This window comes from Lynx canadensis, chromosome D1 (assembly GCF_007474595.2).
Source record: "Lynx canadensis isolate LIC74 chromosome D1, mLynCan4.pri.v2, whole genome shotgun sequence".
Taxonomy (NCBI): Eukaryota; Metazoa; Chordata; class Mammalia; order Carnivora; family Felidae; genus Lynx; species Lynx canadensis.
The window spans coordinates 35,339,014-35,358,409 of record NC_044312.2 but is presented as its reverse complement, the minus strand read 5'-3'; positions in this window follow the sequence as shown (position 1 = coordinate 35,358,409).

Here is a 19,396-nt window from a genome sequence, read left to right as displayed (position 1 = left end):
TTGGATTCCAAAGCACAAATAGTATTACAAAGGCAACATTAATCAAAATGCCAATGATTTTTTACCTAGTATAAAATAATGTTAGATTAAATACCAATAATTTTTGTCTAGTGTAAATGATGTTTGAAAAAGTAGGGTGTTTGTCTATGTCTACATAGCCAGAACGAAAATCTGGTTCATGAACTGTATAAGATAGATATATCTTACATCTAGATGGGAACATACCTATGATTATCTCTGGGATTACCTGGAAGTCAGCTGAAGACTCTTCTCTGTGATAAAGACTAGAAGGACTAGCTAGTACTTTTTAATGTGTTCTTTTAAATTTTGAAATTCCTCTGGCAGTACCCAGGACCATTGTTTGGAGATACATGGATAAATGGCAGACATCTAGCAATCTGCTTTCCCTATGTAATCTGGGGTGCATTGAAACCAATAAATAAATAGCAACAAAAGTAAAAATAATTCTGCTGTAAATATCTTAAAACAAAGATCTTTATGTACATCTTGATAAATCATAATCCATACATAAGGTACATCTTATGAAATTAAGAAAGGATCTGAGGGAGTTAGGCTTAGAGATTTCTTAGGACCCATGTGTTTACCTGTTCTCTCTTTCTCTGAGTATACTCTATTCTTTACCTTGATTAGAATCTTTAAAAAATTTTTTTTTTCTTCAACGTTTTTTTATTTATTTTTGGGACAGACAGAGACAGAGCATGAACGGGGGAGGGGCAGAGAGAGAGGGAGACACAGAATCGGAAACAGGCTCCAGGCTCCGAGCCATCAGCCCAGAGCCTGACGCGGGGCTCGAACTCACGGACCGTGAGATCGTGACCTGGCTGAAGTCGGACGCTTAACCGACTGCGCCACCCAGGCGCCCCTACCTTGATTAGAATCTTAAATGATTATTATCTGTGAAATCTTGTGAGTCCTTTTAGTTATCCTATCTGTGCCAACTTTGCATTAACTGACCAGATAAGGAAGTATTTCCTATAGCCAAAATGGATGCATATGGTTGTATAGCCTATCCTATTTTTGGCAAACCATGTCCTACAAAGGTTCATTCATAAATTCATTTGAATTAAACTTAGGTCAGGTAAACCACAATAGTATCAGTCCACATATATAAAAAAATTCAAATTATAGTAAGTCATGATTTACCTTAAAAAAGGCCTGAGAATTGATGCAAAATGTTGCCTTGCTTTGTGTTAAGTGGAGGAGGTTACCTATGTTTTCATCTCCATCAATTTTATAACAAATTCAAAATATACACCTGGGGCGACTGGTGGCTCTGCTCTCAGTGCAGAGCCCACTTCAAATCCTCTGTCTTTCTCTCTGCCCCTCTGCTGCTCATGCTCTCTCTCTGTCATAAGTAATAAATAAATGCTTAATAAAAACATATATATGCACATAAAGTCTAGGCAAAAACCTGGCCAAGCCTGTAGCCTGACGTTTCAGCTAGACTGTTGCTTCTAAGCCACCTGCGATGAAGAGTTTATCATAACTTGATAAGTAGGAAAATTTCTAATTTCCTGCAAAAACAAAACAAAACAAAACAAAACAAAAAACAAAACAAAACAAAACCTCGGGGAAATTGAGTAAATGTTCTACAGTCACAAATAATCCTCCAAATTTAGGTCTTCCACATAAAAATTCTGCAATGTGGATCCATTAATAATAATTCTAATAAAAGTTTTAGTCGCTTTAGTAATATATTAAGTTGCTATTCATATTTAAAAAACCACAAGCACTAAATTATTTGCATTTGACAAATGCCATAATTTATAACAGAAAGTTTAATTAACTAAACATAGTAAACATGTCAGACAACGTATTTGATAATTTAATTATCCTGCAATTTATAATAGGCTAATTTATGAATTCTGGGTTCAACTTGGGCTAACAGAAGCTGTGCCTCAGTTTTTAATATAACCCCCACCCCAGTAAAGTCTGTTTGTTTTTCCAAATGTTATAGTGGAATTGGTTTTATTTTCTTTTTCTAGAATGTGAAATTATAGCCCAGGTGTAAAATCAAACAAGACACATAAAACCAAAAATTAAATTGGGCTTAGTCTATTAAGGAAACTTGGGTACAGGTATGAAAAAATGCCAATATTTCTGCCTGAATTGTTAGCTTTTAATATACTCCACAATACCTGGCAACAGTTTTTCCAGAGACACTAGATTGACAGGTTAATTATAGAAGATGTAAAACTATATGTACAGATAGCAAATCAAATGGGTATTCATTCACTTGGCACTCCACCAGAAAACAGCAGACAACTTTTATTTGAAACTATTTGAGGATACAAATCATATAATTCATGACATTGAAAATTCCCATACAAATGCATAGTGAGGCTGCCAGCAAGATTACTGATCCACATTTAAACATAAATTTATGGGGAGGAAAAAAAAACCCACCTCAATTCACTTCAAAATAAATGAATTCTCGTATTAGAATGTGCTGTACTATACTATGCTGTGTAATATCCTTCAAGTTGAATGAGATCACCTTCAAGTTTTACCATTACCACACTGATGTCTTGACATAAGTTGAAAGTTATATTATATCCTTTGTCATTTTACACCAAAGAGATGCATTCACTGGAAAGAAATTTCTTGATTCACTGTATTTGGATGAATGAAAATATTTTTTTAATTCACCTTTATACAAAGGAATTCACCTTGCTTTGAAGCTAGTATGACCTTCTGAAAATAGACATAAGGGATTCTTCTTTGAATAAAATTTATCTTGAAATGATAAAACCTCAAGAATACAATTATTTCAATATAGGGTTCTCATTTCCATGAATGCCACTCCCAGCTGCATTGATTATTGGTCTGGCTAGGCATGGCCTTAATATTTCATATTATTTTGGCCATGAATGAGTTTTAAAGAAGTACAAGACATATTTTACAAGAATTGTTCTGCTCATCTTAGCCCAAATCATTTCTCCCCAGTGTTGTACCATATGTTCTGTGCAGACCACCTATTTGGCTATTGCTGATAGCCCTTAAAATGGCCTCATTTCAGTGGTGAAATGATCCCCATATGAAAGGAGCTAGCAGGGCACTTTGGAAACTCACAGGATTAATGGATCTATATCACCCTAAGGTTCTTTTATTAGAATGAGATTGTTTTCATGTCTTTGGCAAATCCACAAACAGGATAAATTAATGCATTTTAATATGGGATCCTCAGCAGAAATGTGGTTTGACTATACTTTTTCATTTACTGTATTGCTTAATTCTGGAAAATAGAATCTGGATTTTCACTGGAGAACAACAACAACAACTTCTCAGTTTTTCTGTTTGCCTAGCCTCCAAAGCTGTCAATGATTAATATTTGTTGAGGACTGATTATATCCCAGGACATTTTCTAAGAATATTACATCTATATATTCATATTTTCTTCTTGACATCTCTATGTGATAAGTCATTTTATTATGATTATTTAGATTAGGAAATCAAGGTTCAGCTAAACTGAATATTTATTCAAGCAAATATTTGAGTGCCTACCAAATGTGGACTTATGGAAGTTAATGAAGACTATCCCTCATGGTTGTTCATTTGTAGGGATGCCTTCCAATGCCCTGAAAGGATCCCTAGGATTATGATCATATGGTTGTACCTCATTTAGTATTTGTAATGTTATATGATTTTTCCTAAAAGCATTCCCCGTTTCTGAAAATTGTATATGAGTTGCCTGTCACTGTCCTAGACACATTCAGTAAACAAAAAAGTTCTTACATTCTGGAATGGTCAATGGATAACAACCAGTAATCACAACAAATAAGAAAATTATATAGTATGATAGGTGATAAATACTAAGAAGAGTAAAACTGAAGAAGAGTCAGGAGTTGAAGAGTGAACTGTGGAGTAGGGAGGGTGCATGGTGGCAATTTTAAATAAAATTTTCAGATGGACCTGTTTAAACAGATGGCCATTAAACAAAGACTAGAAGGAAGTCAGTGGAAGCACTTTTCAGACAAAAGGGACATTCAGTGCAAAGGCTCTAATACCTCTTTCAAGTTCATTAGCAATGATAGTTGTAATACACACCGGTTTCAGACAAATTAATTGAAAAGTAAATTAGTAAATGTTTTTAGAAAATCTACAAACCTAGAGAAAATCAAGTGGCATAAAATATAAGCCCTGCTCTTAAATAATCTTATTGAGATGATGTAACATACACATATAGATGCACGACTATAGAAATGATGTAGCCTCATTGTCCAATAATTCCTGACACTAGATCTTAAAGGTGATATTCAGAATGTTGCAGAAATCTTTTTAATTTTTTTTTTTCAACGTTTATTTATTTTTGGGACAGAGAGAGAGAGAGAGAGAGCATGAACAGGGGAGGGGCAGAGAGAGAGGGAGACACAGAATCAGAAACAGGCTCCAGGCTCTGAGCCATCAGCCCAGAGCCTGACCGGGGCTCGAACTCACGGACCGCGAGATCGTGACCTGGCTGAAGTCGGACGCTTAACCGACTGCGCCACCCAGGCGCCCCTCAGAAATCTTTTTGAAAGAGCTCAGCTAGAAATGGGCTTTGAAGGATCAATATGATCTGGATAAATGAAAAGGACTTTTTAGACAATATGAGGTAGTAAATCATCAGATTTATATCCCAGTGCCCAGGATGTCCCCTTTTGTCCAAAGAGGGTTTTTTTTGGTTATACTTTTAAGTTTTTTGTAGATATTAAAAATAGTTTCTCTCCTAGGTACTAGGGAATGCCTTATGCAAAAAAGATATTTTGAATATCACTTTACCATGTCCTCAATCTTGAAAATTTAGAGTAGATTCAAAATTTGGCACAAAACATGATTATGGTTTAGTCTAATTTACATTAAATGGGAAAGAAAATGACTGCTGGATCCAATGAACTCTTTTCATTCCTTCTGGGCAACAGCACACTGAAGGAGTGTGTGTGTGTGTTTGTGTGTGTGTGTGTGTGTGTGTGTGTGTGTGTGTTTGTCTTACGCTGATTCTCTTCACACTGTGTGCCCTGGCCTTTTGAATTCAGTAATAAAACACACAGGACATAAACCATTACAAATAGATTTCTGCTATGCAGACTATATGATAAGTTTTTCCTGATTAATAACAGAATGATAATAAAGCTAACAGCACAATATCTTATTTATTCAAAATAAAATTATTATTTTAATACTTATAATTAAAACTATGTATTATTAAAACTATATTATAAATGTATCAACGAGTGAAACAAGTTTTGTTTATGTGCTTATAAAACGACATAGGCGCTTCCATCTTGGAGTGAGCACCAATGATTTGTTCATCTTACTGCTATCCATAATATTCTATAGTCCAAGTGTTTTCAAGCATTGGTGATTTAATTTGCCATCACTGGGGCATATTTATACGTATACTGGGGGTGAGAATTCCAGTTCAAAATGGCCATATAAGAAGATCCTCAGCTCACCTTCTCTCACAGAAACATCAAATCTATAGCTATATATGGAAATATATAGTTATTTATGGAAAGGAAATAATTTCCTTTGGGAAAAAGAAACCTAAAACTGGCAGAATGACCTCTTCATATAGGGGAAATGAGATGAAAGTCACATCAAAGTATGTAGGAAAGGCTGAGACACAAGCCTATTATATAGATCACACCTCTGGTATGGCAATCCGTTATCAGGAGGCAATTCAAAACGCAGAACTTCTCCCTGCAGAGCAAAGGGCTTTTAGCACACACTGGGCACCCCACATTTTAAGACCAACACCTGAAAGATGAGCCCCCAAAACTTCTGGTTTTAAAGACCAAAGGGGCTCACAGAGGGCCTCTCAGGGAACAGAGGCTGTGAACACCATCTTTGCACTCTCCTTCTGCTTCACACCAGTTTGTCAGTGTCTTACAGAAAAACTTACACCCTTCTCTGTTGTCCACATTTTTGCAGCTCCTGCCAGAGGACACTTCTATATTGCTTGATTCTGGTGAAGCCATGAGGCTAATGTTCATGGGCCCCACAAGAATGAAACCAATGGAGAAAAAGTTGTGGGTTTTTGCTTTGTTTTGTTTTGGTTTTGTTTGTTTTGTTTTGGTTTGCTTTGTTTTAAAGATTTTTATAGATACTACTCCCAGGACACAGCAAAAAGCAATAGACCTAGGGCCTCAATCATTCTGTGGAAGAGACCTCTTAGGTTATCATTAAACTACAGCCTGAGGGGCAGGTTTCTAATAAAAAAATATCTAAGAGCTGAGGGCAGGCACCATTTTTGTATTCTCCATCTGTCACATTCCAGAGTGCCAGCATCTCCCAGAAGGGAGCTCTTAAATGTGTCTGGTACCCCACTTGCTCTATCTGGTGTTCTGGTATTACAACTGCTACCCAGGAAATACCCCTTGATAACTGGGTCTGGTGGCCAGGAGGATTTGCATTCTAGGGTCCCATGAGACTAACAATAGGAGATGGTCCCTGGCAGGCTCCCAGCCCTAGGGCACTTCACAGACAACAGACTGAAATAGATCTTTAGCCTTCCTGTGAGAGACACCTACTTGCTAGTCCTGGAGCTTTAGTCTCAGGGGCATGCTTCAGTTGTGGCACCTATATAAAGGCTACAAAAGTGCTGTCATGGAACATAGTCCAGGGAATGCCATCTTTGTGCTCTCTTTCTACTTCACTATAGCTCACTAGCCTCTCTAAGAAAGGAGTTTGTATACTCATCTGGAGTTGTGATTTTTGCCACTATTCCTCACAGAACACCTTCAGACTGCTTGGCTCAGGGGGGTGGGCAGCTGTGCTTATACTTGTGGGCCCACAGGTCTATACATGTTTCCATTCTTTAAATGGAATATGGCTTTGAATCAGCTTGATTTTGGTGCTGGGAATCTTCCCCTTTGGGACAGTGATGGCCTTGGCACATCCTCAATTACAGTTGCTTCTTGAATAACATGGGGTTTAGGGGTATGAGCCCCACTCTAAACATTCGTGTATAGTTTTGACTCCCCCAAAACGTAACTACTAATTTGAAGAACCACAAGAGACCACTTTTTACTGTGATATAAAATTTACTGGAAAGACAAACTTTACATGGGGATGATTGGCATCACATGGTCTTTTTTAAGTGACTACTTGCAACACTTGAGCTCATCAAAATAGCAATAGGAGGTAGTTACAAAATTATTACAGTAGAACAGAATGCACTACAGGTAATTTTAAGCAGTTATGATCGAATACTGCATCTCTACATTTATTTTCATTTCTCTCAAATGGGAATGGTACCAAGTATGGTCTATAAGTGTTTGTGCATATAATAGTAGTAGACAAATAATGCTTGATCTCACTTATGTGTGGAATCTGAAAAACAAAACAAAAAAAGCTCATGTACGTATGGTAATGTATGTTAACTAGACCTATTGTGGTGATCATTTCAAAATATATATAAATATTGAATCTTAATGTTGTATACCTGAAACTAATAAATGATGTATGTCAATTATAACTCAAAAGAAATATATATGAGATAATTTAGTTTTCTCAACTGAGGTAAAAAGGTCCCACTATAGTTTCTACAGCCAAAAATGATGCCTAAAATCTGACAATGGACTATTGTCTCTTGACAAAGAAATATCTTGACCAATAACTGTCAATACTACTGAGGGTGAAAAAACACAGTACTTCCTTTCAACCTTGAATAAGGCTGACTTGTGCAACCAATATATCATGAAAATGATGGTGCATAATTCCTAAGCCCAAGTCATAGAAAATAATATGTCTTCTTCTGCCTTGCTCTGTCTTGTATTGTCTGCTCTGGGGAAAGCTTGTTGCTGTGTTGTGAAGACACTCATGTAGCCATATAGACAAGTCCACATGATGAGGAACTAAGGTCTTTTGAAGGATATGTGAGTGACCCACCTTGGATGCAGATCCCCCAGTTCCACTGAAACCTTCAGATGACTACATCTGTAGGCATCATGGCAAAACCTACTGAGATTCTTTGAGCTAGAACTACTCAACTCTGCTACTTCTGAATATCAGAATTACAGAAACTGTGAGACAGTAAATGTTGGTTGCTTTTAGCCATCGAGGCTTGGAATAAATTTGATGGAGAAATAAGATTTTAAACCACATAAATTAAGTTTTATATAAGTATTATGATTCTTAGAGCCAAAGAAAATTGCGTAACCACTATACAATCAATTAGGTTTTAGCCTCCCCTCCCTTTTGGATATAAGAAGAAATGTGTTTGCTTTACCCCATAAGCCGCTCAGAGCTAATCAGTTCTTTACATCCTTTCTAACCAAAGTGTGTCCCACAATGCAGAACTTTGGCATTACCAGGGATCTTGTTGGCAATACAGAATCTCAGACAATATTTCAGAAGTACTAAATCAGAATCAATATTTAATAATACCTCACTTAAAAAGGGTCTTTTAGGGACTCCTGGGTGACTCAGTCAGTTAAGCCTCTGACTTTAGCTCAGATCATGATCTCACCATTCATGAGTTCAAGACCCACTTTGGGCTTTGTGCTGAGTCTTTTAAAAGACTCTTTAAATTTTGAACACTGTCTTAAAAAGAGGAATGAAGTAAGAAACCCAACAAGGCTGTACCATTAATTAACAGTTTTTGTATAATGAAATAGAAAATTAGCACAAATGCATAAAGTGGTATCTTATATTGATAACTTAGTTTTATTCATTGTTAGGACCTTTTGTACACTTTTTAAAATTATGGGGATTTAGATAATTGAATCAAATTCATCTATAACAGCTTTGAGGCACCTTTTCTTTTTGTGGCTGAATATTTTCTTTTCTTTTTTACTGTTTACTTATTTATTTTGAGAGAGAGAGCAAGAGGAAGAGGGGCAGAGGGAGAATCCCAAACAGACTGCATGATGCTAGCCTAGAGCCCAACATGGGGCTTGATTCCATGAACTGAGATCATGACCTGAAATGAAATCAAGAGTCAGATGCTTAACTGAGTGAGCCACACAGATGCCCCTGTGGCTGAATGTTTTCTAAGTAAGGTTAAATATGTTTATTGGTTGTATCTTCACAAAATAAACTCAGAGCTCTGGTGCATATATTTTCTATATACCTGGCTCTTCACTATATATAATGACATTAAAACCAGCTCTATTGTAGGACTAAAGGATCATTCTTCAAAGAAATGAGCTTTTAAAATGCCAGTTGATGTCAGGATTTGGCAATTCTAGTTCTTAAAGAGTGTTGGTAGATTAGTTCTGTGCTGTCAAAATCTTAAAAACTTTTATCTAGTAACAGTTGAAATTGTCATATCCAGAAATAAAAATTAACTGCTGAAAGAGGCAGTAAGTTGTGAAATATGCTATAAGTAAAATTCTATTTGTATTTCTGACATGGATGCTTTCATTATTATTTGATATATATTTTAATTTGATATTAATCATGTCCTTTTTCCTTGAATTTCTCAGTACAACACTGTTAACCGTTTTGTCTATGTCTATTGTGCTGGTTTTTCCTCCTCTGCTGGACTTCTAATGTTGGATTTATGTAGGCCTTGATATCTTGTTATTCTTTCTGTATTATTTCTTTTAAGTAATTACTATTTACATGCTCATGACTCACCCCCATGCAGCTCCAAACCATACCTCTCCTCCATGATTTTGATTCATATTATCTAATTGTCTCTGTCAACACTTTCACTTGGAAATCTCTCAGATAGAGAGAAATTATAACTGAACTTATTCAAATGTAATTATGTTCTTTTCTCAACAAATATCCATTTTTTGCTTTTGTTCCAAATCTCAGAAAATAGCATTATCTACTCTTTTGTTCAGAAAGCCAGTTGTCCTCCTTTCCTCCACAGAATTCCCCATTCACATTACCATTATATCTTAATTGTTCTGATTTGGAAATACAAATTGAGTCCATAAACATATTTTTCTGTTAGTTTAACCACTATAGCTACTTATCTGGAATAGCCTCTTAAATTTTTTTAAATGTTTACTTATTTTTGAGAGACGGAGCATGAGTGGGAGAAGGACAAAGAGAGAGGGAGACACAGATTCTCAAGCAAGCTCCAGGCTCTGAGCTGTCAGCACAGAGCCTGAAGCAGGGCTCTAGCCCACAAAAGGTGAAATCATGTCCTGAGCCGAAGTTGGATGCTTAACTGACTAAGCCACCCAGGTGCCCCTGGAATAGCCTCTTAAGATGTATTATTTAAACACAAATCATATAATGTAACATTCTCTTAGTAAATTCTTTACTATTTTTTTATATATATATGAAATTTATTGACAAATTGGTTTCCATACAACACCCAGTGCTCATCCCAAAAGGTGCCCTCCTCAATACCCATCACCCACCCTCCCCTCCCTCCCACCCCCCATCAACCCTCAGTTTGTTCTCAGTTTTCAACAGTCTCTTATGCTTTGGCTCTCTCCCACTCTAACCTCTTTTTTTTTTTTTTTCCTTCCCTCCCCCATGGGTTCCTGTTAAGTTTCTCAGGATCCACATAAGAGTGAAACCATATGGTATCTGTCTTTCTCTGTATGGCTTATTTCACTTAGCATCACACTCTCCAGTTCCATCCACGTTGCTACAAAAGGCCATATTTCATTTTTTCTCATTGCCACGTAGTATTCCATTGTGTATATAAACCACAATTTCTTTATCCATTCATCAGTTGATGGACATTTAGGCTCTTTCCATAATTTGGCTATTGTTGAGAGTGCTGCTATGAACATTGGGGTACAAGTGCCCCTATGCATCAGTACTCCTGTATCCCTTGGATAAATTCCTAGCAGTGCTATTGCTGGGTCATAGGGTAGATCTATTTTTAATTTTTTGAGGAACCTCCACACTGCTTTCCAGAGCGGCTGCACCAATTTGCATTCCCACCAACAGTGCAAGAGGGTTCCCGTTTCTCCACATCCTCGCCAGCATCTATAGTCTCCTGATTTGTTCATTTTGGCCACTCTGACTGGCGTGAGGTGATACCTGAGTGTGGTTTTGATTTGTATTCCCTGATAAGGAGCGACGCTGAACATCTTTTCATGTGCCTGTTGGCCATCTGGATGTCTTCTTTAGAGAAGTGTCTATTCATGTTTTCTGCCCATTTCTTCACTGGGTTATTTGTTTTTCGGGTGTGGAGTTTGGTGAGCTCTTTATAGATTTTAGATACTAGCCCTTTGTCCGATATGTCATTTGCAAATATCTTTTCTCATTCCATTGGTTGCCTTTTAGTTTTGTTGGTTGTTTCCTTTGCTGTGCAGAAGCTTTTTATCTTCATAAGGTCCCAGTAATTCACTTTTGCTTTTAATTCCCTTGCCTTTGGGGATGTGTCGAGTAAGAGATTGCTACGGCTGAGGTCAGAGAGGTCTTTTCCTGCTTTCTCCTCTAAGGTTTTGATGGTTTCCTGTCTCACATTTAGGTCCTTTATCCATTTTGAGTTTATTTTGTGACTGGTGTGAGAAAGTGGTCTAGTTTCAACCTTCTGCATGTTGCTGTCCAGTTCTCCCAGCACCATTTGTTAAAGAGGCTGTCTTTTTTTCCATTGGATGTTCTTTCCTGCTTTGTCAAAGATGAGTTGGCCATACGTTTGTGGGTCTAGTTCTGGGGTTTCTATTCTATTCCATTGGTCTGTGTGTCTGTTTTTGTGCCAATACCATGCTGTCTTGATGATGACAGCTTTGTAGTAGAGGCTAAAGTCTGGGATTGTGATGCCTCATGCTTTGGTCTTCTTCTTCAAAATTCCTTTGGCTATTCGGGGCCTTTTGTGGTTCCATATGAATTTTAGGATTGCTTGTTCTAGTTTCGAGAAGAATGCTGGTGCGATTTTGATTGGGATTGCATTGAATGTGTAGATAGCTTTGGGTAGTATTGACATTTTGACAATATTTATTTTTCCAATCCATGAGCAGGGAATGTCTTTCCATTTCTTTAAATCTTCTTCAATTTCCTTCATAAGCTTTCTATAGTTTTCAGCATATAGATCCTTTACATCTTTGGTTAGATTTATTCCTAGGTATTTTATGCTTCTTGGTGCAATTGTGAATGGGATCAGTTTCTTTATTTGTCTTTCTGTTGCTTCATTGTTAGTGTATAAGAATGCAACTGATTTCTGTACATTGATTTTGTATCCTGCAATTTTGCTGAATTCATGTATCAGTTCTAGCAGACTTTTGGTGGAGTCTATCGGATTTTCCATGTATAATATCATGTCATCTGCAAAAAGCGAAAGCTTGACTTCACTTTGCCAATTTTGATGCCTTTGATTTCCTTTTGTTGTCTGATTGCTGATGCTAGCACTTCCAGCACTATGTTGAACAACAGCGGTGAGAGTGGGCATCCCTGTCGTGTTCCTGATCTCAGGGAAAAAGCTCTCAGTTTTTCCCCATTGAGGATGATGTTAGCTGTGGGCTTTTCATAAATGGCTTTATGATCTTTAAGTATGTTCCTTCTATCCCGACTTTCTCAAGGGTTTTTATTAAGAAAGGGTGCTGAATTTTGTCAAAGGCCTTTTCTGCATCGATTGACAGAATCATATGGTTCTTCTCCTTTTTTTTTTTTTTTTTTGTTAATGTGATGTATCACATTGATTGATTTGCGAATGCTGAACCAGCCCTGCATCCCAGGAATGAATCCCACTTGATCATGATGAATAATTCTTTTTATATGCTGTTGAATTCGATTTGCTAGTATCTTATTGAGAATTTTTGCATCCATATTCATCAGGGATATTGGCCTGTAGTTCTCTTTTTTTACTGGGTCTCTGTCTGGTTTAGGAATCAAAGTAATACTGGCTTCATAGAATGAGTCTGGAAGTTTTTCTTCCCTTTCTATTTCTTGGAATAGCTTGAGAAGGATAGGTATTATCTCTGCTTTAAATGTCTGGTAGAACTCCCCTGGGAAGCCATCTGGTCCTGGACTCTTATTTGTTGGGAGATTTTTGATAACCGATTCAATTTCTTCGCTGGTTATGGGTCTGTTCAAGCTTTCTATTTCCTCCTGATTGAGTTTTGGAAGAGTGTGGGTGTTCAGGAATATGTCCATTTCTTCCAGGTTGTCCAATTTGTTGGCATATAATTTTTCATAGTATTCCCTGATAATTGTTTGTATCTCTGAAGGATTGGTTGTCATAATTCCATTTTCATTCATGATTTTATCTATTTGGGTCATCTCCCTTTTCTTTTTGAGAAGCCTGGCTAGAGGTTTGTCAATTTTGTTTATTTTTTCAAAAAACCAACTCTTGGTTTCGTTGATCTGCTCTACAGTTTTTATAGATTCTATATTGTTTATTTCTGCTCTGATCTTTATTATTTCTCTTCTTCTGCTGGGTTTAGGCTGCCTTTGCTGTTCTGCTTCTATTTCCTTTAGGTGTGCTGTTAGATTTTGTATTTGGGATTTTTCTTGTTTCTTGAGATAGGCCTGGATTGCAATGTATTTTCCTCTCAGGACTGCCTTCGCGGCGTCCCAAAGCATTTGGATTGTTGTATTTTCATTTTCGTTTGTTTCCATGTATTTTTAAATTTCTTCTCTAATTGCCTGGTTGACCCACTCATTCGTTAGTAGGGTGTTCTTTAACCTCCATGCTTTTGGAGGTTTTCCAGACTTTTTCCTGTGGTTGATTTCAAGCTTCATAGCATTGTGGTCTGAAAGTATGCATGGTATAATTCCAATTCTTGTAAACTTATGAAGGGCTGTTTTGTGACCCAGTATATGCTCTACCTTGGAGAATGTTCCATGTGCACTCGAGAAGAAAGTATATTCTGTTGCTTTGGGATGCAGAGTTCTAAATAGATCTGTCAAGTCCATCTGATCCAATGTCTCATTCAGGGCCCTTGTTTCTTTATTGACCATGTGTCTAGATGACCTATCCATTTCTGTAAGTGGGGTGTAAAAGTCCCCTGCAATTACCACATTCTTATCAATAAGGTTGCTTCTGTTTGTAATTGTTTTATATATTTGGGGGCTCCGGTATTCGGCGCATAGACATTTATAATTGTTAGCTCTTCCTGATGGATAGACCTTGTAACTATTATATAATGTCCTTCTTCATCTCTTGTTACAGCCTTTAATTTAAAGTCTAGTTTGTCTGATATAAGTATGGCTACTCCAGCTTTCTTTGGCTTCCAGTAGCATGATAAATAGTTCTCCATCCCCTCACTCTCAATCTAAAGGTGTCCTCAGGTCTAAAATGAGTCTCTTGTAGACAGCAAATAGATGGGTCTTGTTTTTTTATCCATTCTGATACCCTATGTCTTTTGGTTGGCGCATTTAATCCATTTACATTCAGTGTTATTATAGAAAGATACGGGTTTAGAGTCATTGTGATGTCTGTATGGTTTATGCTTGTAGTGATGTCTCTGGTACTTTGTCTCACAGGGTCCCCCTTAGGATCTCTTGTAGGGCTGGTTTAGTGGTGACAAATTCCTTCAGTTTTTGTTTGTTTGGGAAGACCTTTATCTCTCCTTCTATTCTAAATGACAGACTTGCTGGAGAAAGGATTCTCGGCTGCATATTTTTCTGTCTAGCACCCTGAAAATCTCGTGCCAATTCTTTCTGGCCTGCCAAGTTTCAAAAGAGAGATCAGTCACGAGTCTTATAGGTCTCTCTTTATATGTGAGGGCACGTTTACCCCTTGCTGCTTTCAGAATTTTCTCTTTATCCTTGTATTTTGCCAGTTTCACTATGATATGTCGTGCAGAAGATCGATTCAAGTTACGTCTGAAGGGAGTTCTCTGTGCCTCTTGGATTTCAATGCCTTTTTCCTTCCCCAGTTCAGGGAAGTTCTCAGCTATTATTTCTTCAAGTACCCCTTCAGCACCTTTCCCTCTCTCTTCCTCCTCTGGGATACCAATTATGCATATATTATTTCTTTTTAGTGTATTGCTTAGTTCTCTAATTTTCCCCTCATACTCCTGGATTTTTTTATCTCTCTTTTTCTCAGCTTCCTCTTTTTCCATAACTTTATCTTCTAGTTCACCTATTCTCTCCTCTGCCTCTTCAATCCGAGCCGTGGTGGTTTCCATTTTGTTTTGCAATTCATTTAAAGTGTTTTTCAGCTCCTCATGACTGTTCCTTAGTCCCTTGATCTCTGTAGCAAGAGATTCTCTGCTGTCCTGTATACTGTTTTCAAGCCCAGTGATTAATTTTATGACTATTATTCTAAATTCACTTTCTGTTATATTATTTAAATCCTTTTTGATCAGCTCATTAGCTGTTGTTATTTCCTGGAGATTCTTCTGAGGGGAATTCTTCCGCTTGGTCATTTTGGATAGTCCCTGGTGTGGTGAGGACCTGCAGGGCACTTCCCCTGTGTTGTGGTGTATAACTGGAGTTGGTGGGCGGGGCCACAGTCCGACCTGATGTCTGCCCCCAGCCCACCACTGGGGCCACAGTCAGACTGGTGTGTGCCTTCTCTTCCCCTCTCCTAGGGGCGGGATTCACTGTGGGGTGGTGTGGCCCGTCTGGGCTACTTGCACACTGCCAGGCTTGTGATGCTGGGATCTGGCGTATTAGCTGGGGTGGGTAGGCAAGGAGCATGGCGGCAGGGGGGGCAGGTTTAGCTCGCTTCTCCTTAGAGGATCCACTTCAGGAGGGGCTCTGTGGCAGCCGGAGGGAGTCAGGTCCGCTGCGGGAGGTTTGGCTCCGCAGAAGCACAGAGTTGGGTGTTTGCATGGAGCCAGCAATTTCCCTGGCAGGAACCGGTTCCTTTTGGGATTTTGGCTGGGGGATGGGCGGGGGAGATGGCGCTGGCGAGCGCCTTTGTTCCCCACCAAACTGAGCTCTGTCGTCCGGGGGCTCAGCAGCTCTCCCTCCCTTTGTCCTCCAGCCTTCCTGCTTTCCGAGCTGAGCTGTTAACTTATGACCTCCCAGAAGCTAAGTCGCGCTTGCTGTCAGAACACAATCCGTCAGGCCCCTCCGCTTTTGCAAGCCAGACTCAGGGACTCTGCTTGGCTGGCGAGCCGCCCCTCCGCCCCGGCTCCCTCCCGCCAGTCCGTGGAGCGCGCACCGCCCCGCCGCCCTTCCTACCCTCTTCCGTGGGCCTCTTGTCTGCGCTTGGGTCTGGCGACTCCGTTCTGCTAATCCTCTGGCGGTTTTCTGGGTTATTTAGGCAGGTGTAGGTGGAATCTAAGTGATCAGCAGGACGCGCGGTGAGCCCAGCGTCCACCTACGCCGCCATCTTCCCTCGAGCCCCCAGTAAATATTTTATTAGCATCTCATTACACTAAGACTGAATCCTGACCTATACTGGCCTACTTATTCTACCTTATGGTTGCCTCTCTCCAGCTCTTCCTGCTTCAGACCTACATATTATGATATCATATAATTTGCCTACTAGTTCAATAAAATCATATTCGTTCTGTCCCCCAGACAGGTTGTTTCTAAAAAGCAAAGCACAAATATGTTACTATCCTTTGATTTTTATTTTTGAAATGCAAAGTAATATTGATCCTTTTTCACTTTTTCTGAAATGTTTAATGATATATGGATGGCATGAATTAAAAAGTAATCTATTGGCTAATAACAAAAAGACAAGAAATAGCAAGTGTTGGCAAGGATGTAGAAAAAAAAGAGAACCTTTGTTTACTGTTTGTGGGAATGTAAATTGGTGCAGCCGATGTGGGAAACAGTATGGAGGTTCTTTAAAAACTAAAACAGAACCAGCATATGATCCAGCTATTCCACTTCTGGCTATTATCCAAATAAAACAAAAATACTAATGCAAAATGCTTTATGCACCCCATGTTTATGGCAACATTATTTAAAATAACGAAGATATAGAAAAACCTGAGTCCCTCTTCAGAAGAATGAACAAAGAAATTGTAAAATAGATAGATAGATAGATAGATAATAGATAGATGATAGATATAATGGAATGTTATTCAGCCATAAAAAAGAATGAAATCTTACCATGTACAACAACATGGATGGACTTTGAGGGCATTAAGTTAAGGGAAATAAGTCAGCGAAACACAGATACCATATCATTTCAGTTATATGTGGTATCTAAATTAATAACAAAAATAAAACAAAACTAAAAAACAAAAAACAAACCATAGATCCAGAGAAAAGATTGGTGCTTTCCAGAGGCAGGGTGGGCAAAATGGGTGAAAAGAATGAAAAAGTACAAAAATCTAATTATAAATAAAACATGAGGATGTAATATACAGCATGGGAACTATACTTAATAATATTGTATCGCACATCTGAAAGTTGCTAAGACAGGAAATCTTAAAACTCATCGCAGGACCACTGGGTGGCTCAGTCAGTTAAGCATCCCACTTTGGCTTAGATCATGGTCTCGTGGTCGAGGAGTTACAGCCTCACGTTGGGCTCTGTGCTGACATCTCAGAGCCTGAAGCCGGCTTCAGATTCTGGGTCTCTCTCTCTCTGCCCCTCCCCAACTCGTGTTCTGTCTCTCTCTCTCTCTCTCAGAAGTAAATACACATTAACAACAAAAAAAAACTTCTCATCACAAGAAAAAAAAATTCTGTATGGTGATGGATATTCATTAGACTTATTGTGGTAATTATTTCACAATATATACAAATATTAAGTCATTATGCTGTACATTTGAAACTAATACCATGTTATATGTTAAGTATACCTCAATTAAAAAGGAAAAATATTAATTATATAACAAATTAAATTTCTCTGGTTCATAAAAAGTAGTTTGTGTAAAACAAAAAATATATATCATGCATAGTGAGTACTATTCAGAACTCATATTTATCTGTCCATACATTTTTTTATGTAGAATATTTAGTATTCAATGATTTATTTTAGAAAAAAAAATCATGTTGATGTTATTTTGGATATTTATTTTTTGCTAAATTCAGCATCTGCTTTATTTGAAATTTGCTAAACTAAAGATCCTCGGTTCTGGATGAGGCATGCTTTCTACTTTGAGAAGGATTTCACAGGACACTTCTCTACAGTAAACTTCTTGAACTGTATGCAGAGAAGGAAGAATAGTGATGTACCAGCTGGAAGAAATGCCTTAAGTTTCATACTCTCTAGGCCACTGTCTAGAAATTACAGATGCTGTGGCCAAGGTCCTTTTACTAAATTTATCACGATGCTTCCATCATTCCATCACAACCAACCTCATACGCTTCTAACTTATAATGTTATGATTTAAAGACAGAAATCCAGCCCTACAAGAACCTTTCTTTTATCTAATATTTCTGAGCATCTCTGAAGTAGAAATGCTTGAACAGATATGTCACTGACAATGTTTTATGTTGTTTTGCAAATGAATACAGATATTGCTATTGCCTAAATAGAAGGAAACCCATGACCAATGTTTTTCAGTTGATGCTATACTTATGGATGATTGATTATTTTGACAAGAAGTCTAGAAGAACAGACTTTTAAAGAATGTTAATGATGCTAACAACATAGACCTATAAAAAGCATCATTTAAATTTATAGTTGCTTCCTGGCTGTGTCACATAATTACTAATTACTACCTCACTTTTACAGACAACTGAGTTAAAAAATAATGAAAATATTACTTTAATCAAGGGCTATGATTTTTCTTACAAAATCTCAATAGTTTCTCTAAATTCATTTTGTTAAATTCTGCAAGCATTCTCTTTTCAAATTTTTAAAGGTTTTTTAAAATTTTAATTTCAGTATAGTTAGCACACAGTACTATATTAGTTTCAGGGGTACAACATAGTGATTCAATTCTCCTTAGTGCTCATTTTGATAAACGTACTCTTTTCCTTTTTTAGATTTTTATTTATTTATTTTTGAGAATAAGAGTAAGCACAAAAGGGGGAGGGACAGAAAGTGGGCTCTGCTCAGACAGCAGGAGCCTGATGTGGGGCTCAAACTCACGAATGGTGAGATCATGACCTGAGCTGAAGACAGACACTTAACTGAACCATCCAGGTGCCCCTTGATAAATGTACTCTTTAATCCCTTTCACCTGTTTAATTCATCCCCCTACTACCTCTCCTCTGGTAACCATCAGTTTGTTCTCTGTAGTTAAGAATCTGATTTTTGTTTTGTCTCTCTTTTCCTCTGTGTTTTGTTTCTTAAATTCCACATATGAGTGAAATCATATGGTATTTGTCTTTCTCTGACTGACTTATTTTGCACAGCATTATGCTGTCTAGCTTCATCCATGTTTTTGCAAAAGGCAAGATTTCATTATTTTTAAAGGTTGCATGATATTCTGTGTGTGTGTGTGTGTGTGTGTGTGTGTTCTTTATCCATTCATCTGTTGATGGACACTTGGACTGCTTCTATAATTTAGCTATTATAAATAATGCTGCTATAAACATCAGAGCACATATATCCTTTCAAATTAGTGGGCTCTTTAAAAAATATATATCTTTGGGTAAATACCTAATAGTGTGATTACTGAATCAGAGAATAGTTTTATTTTTTACCTTTTGAGGAAACTCCATACTGTTTT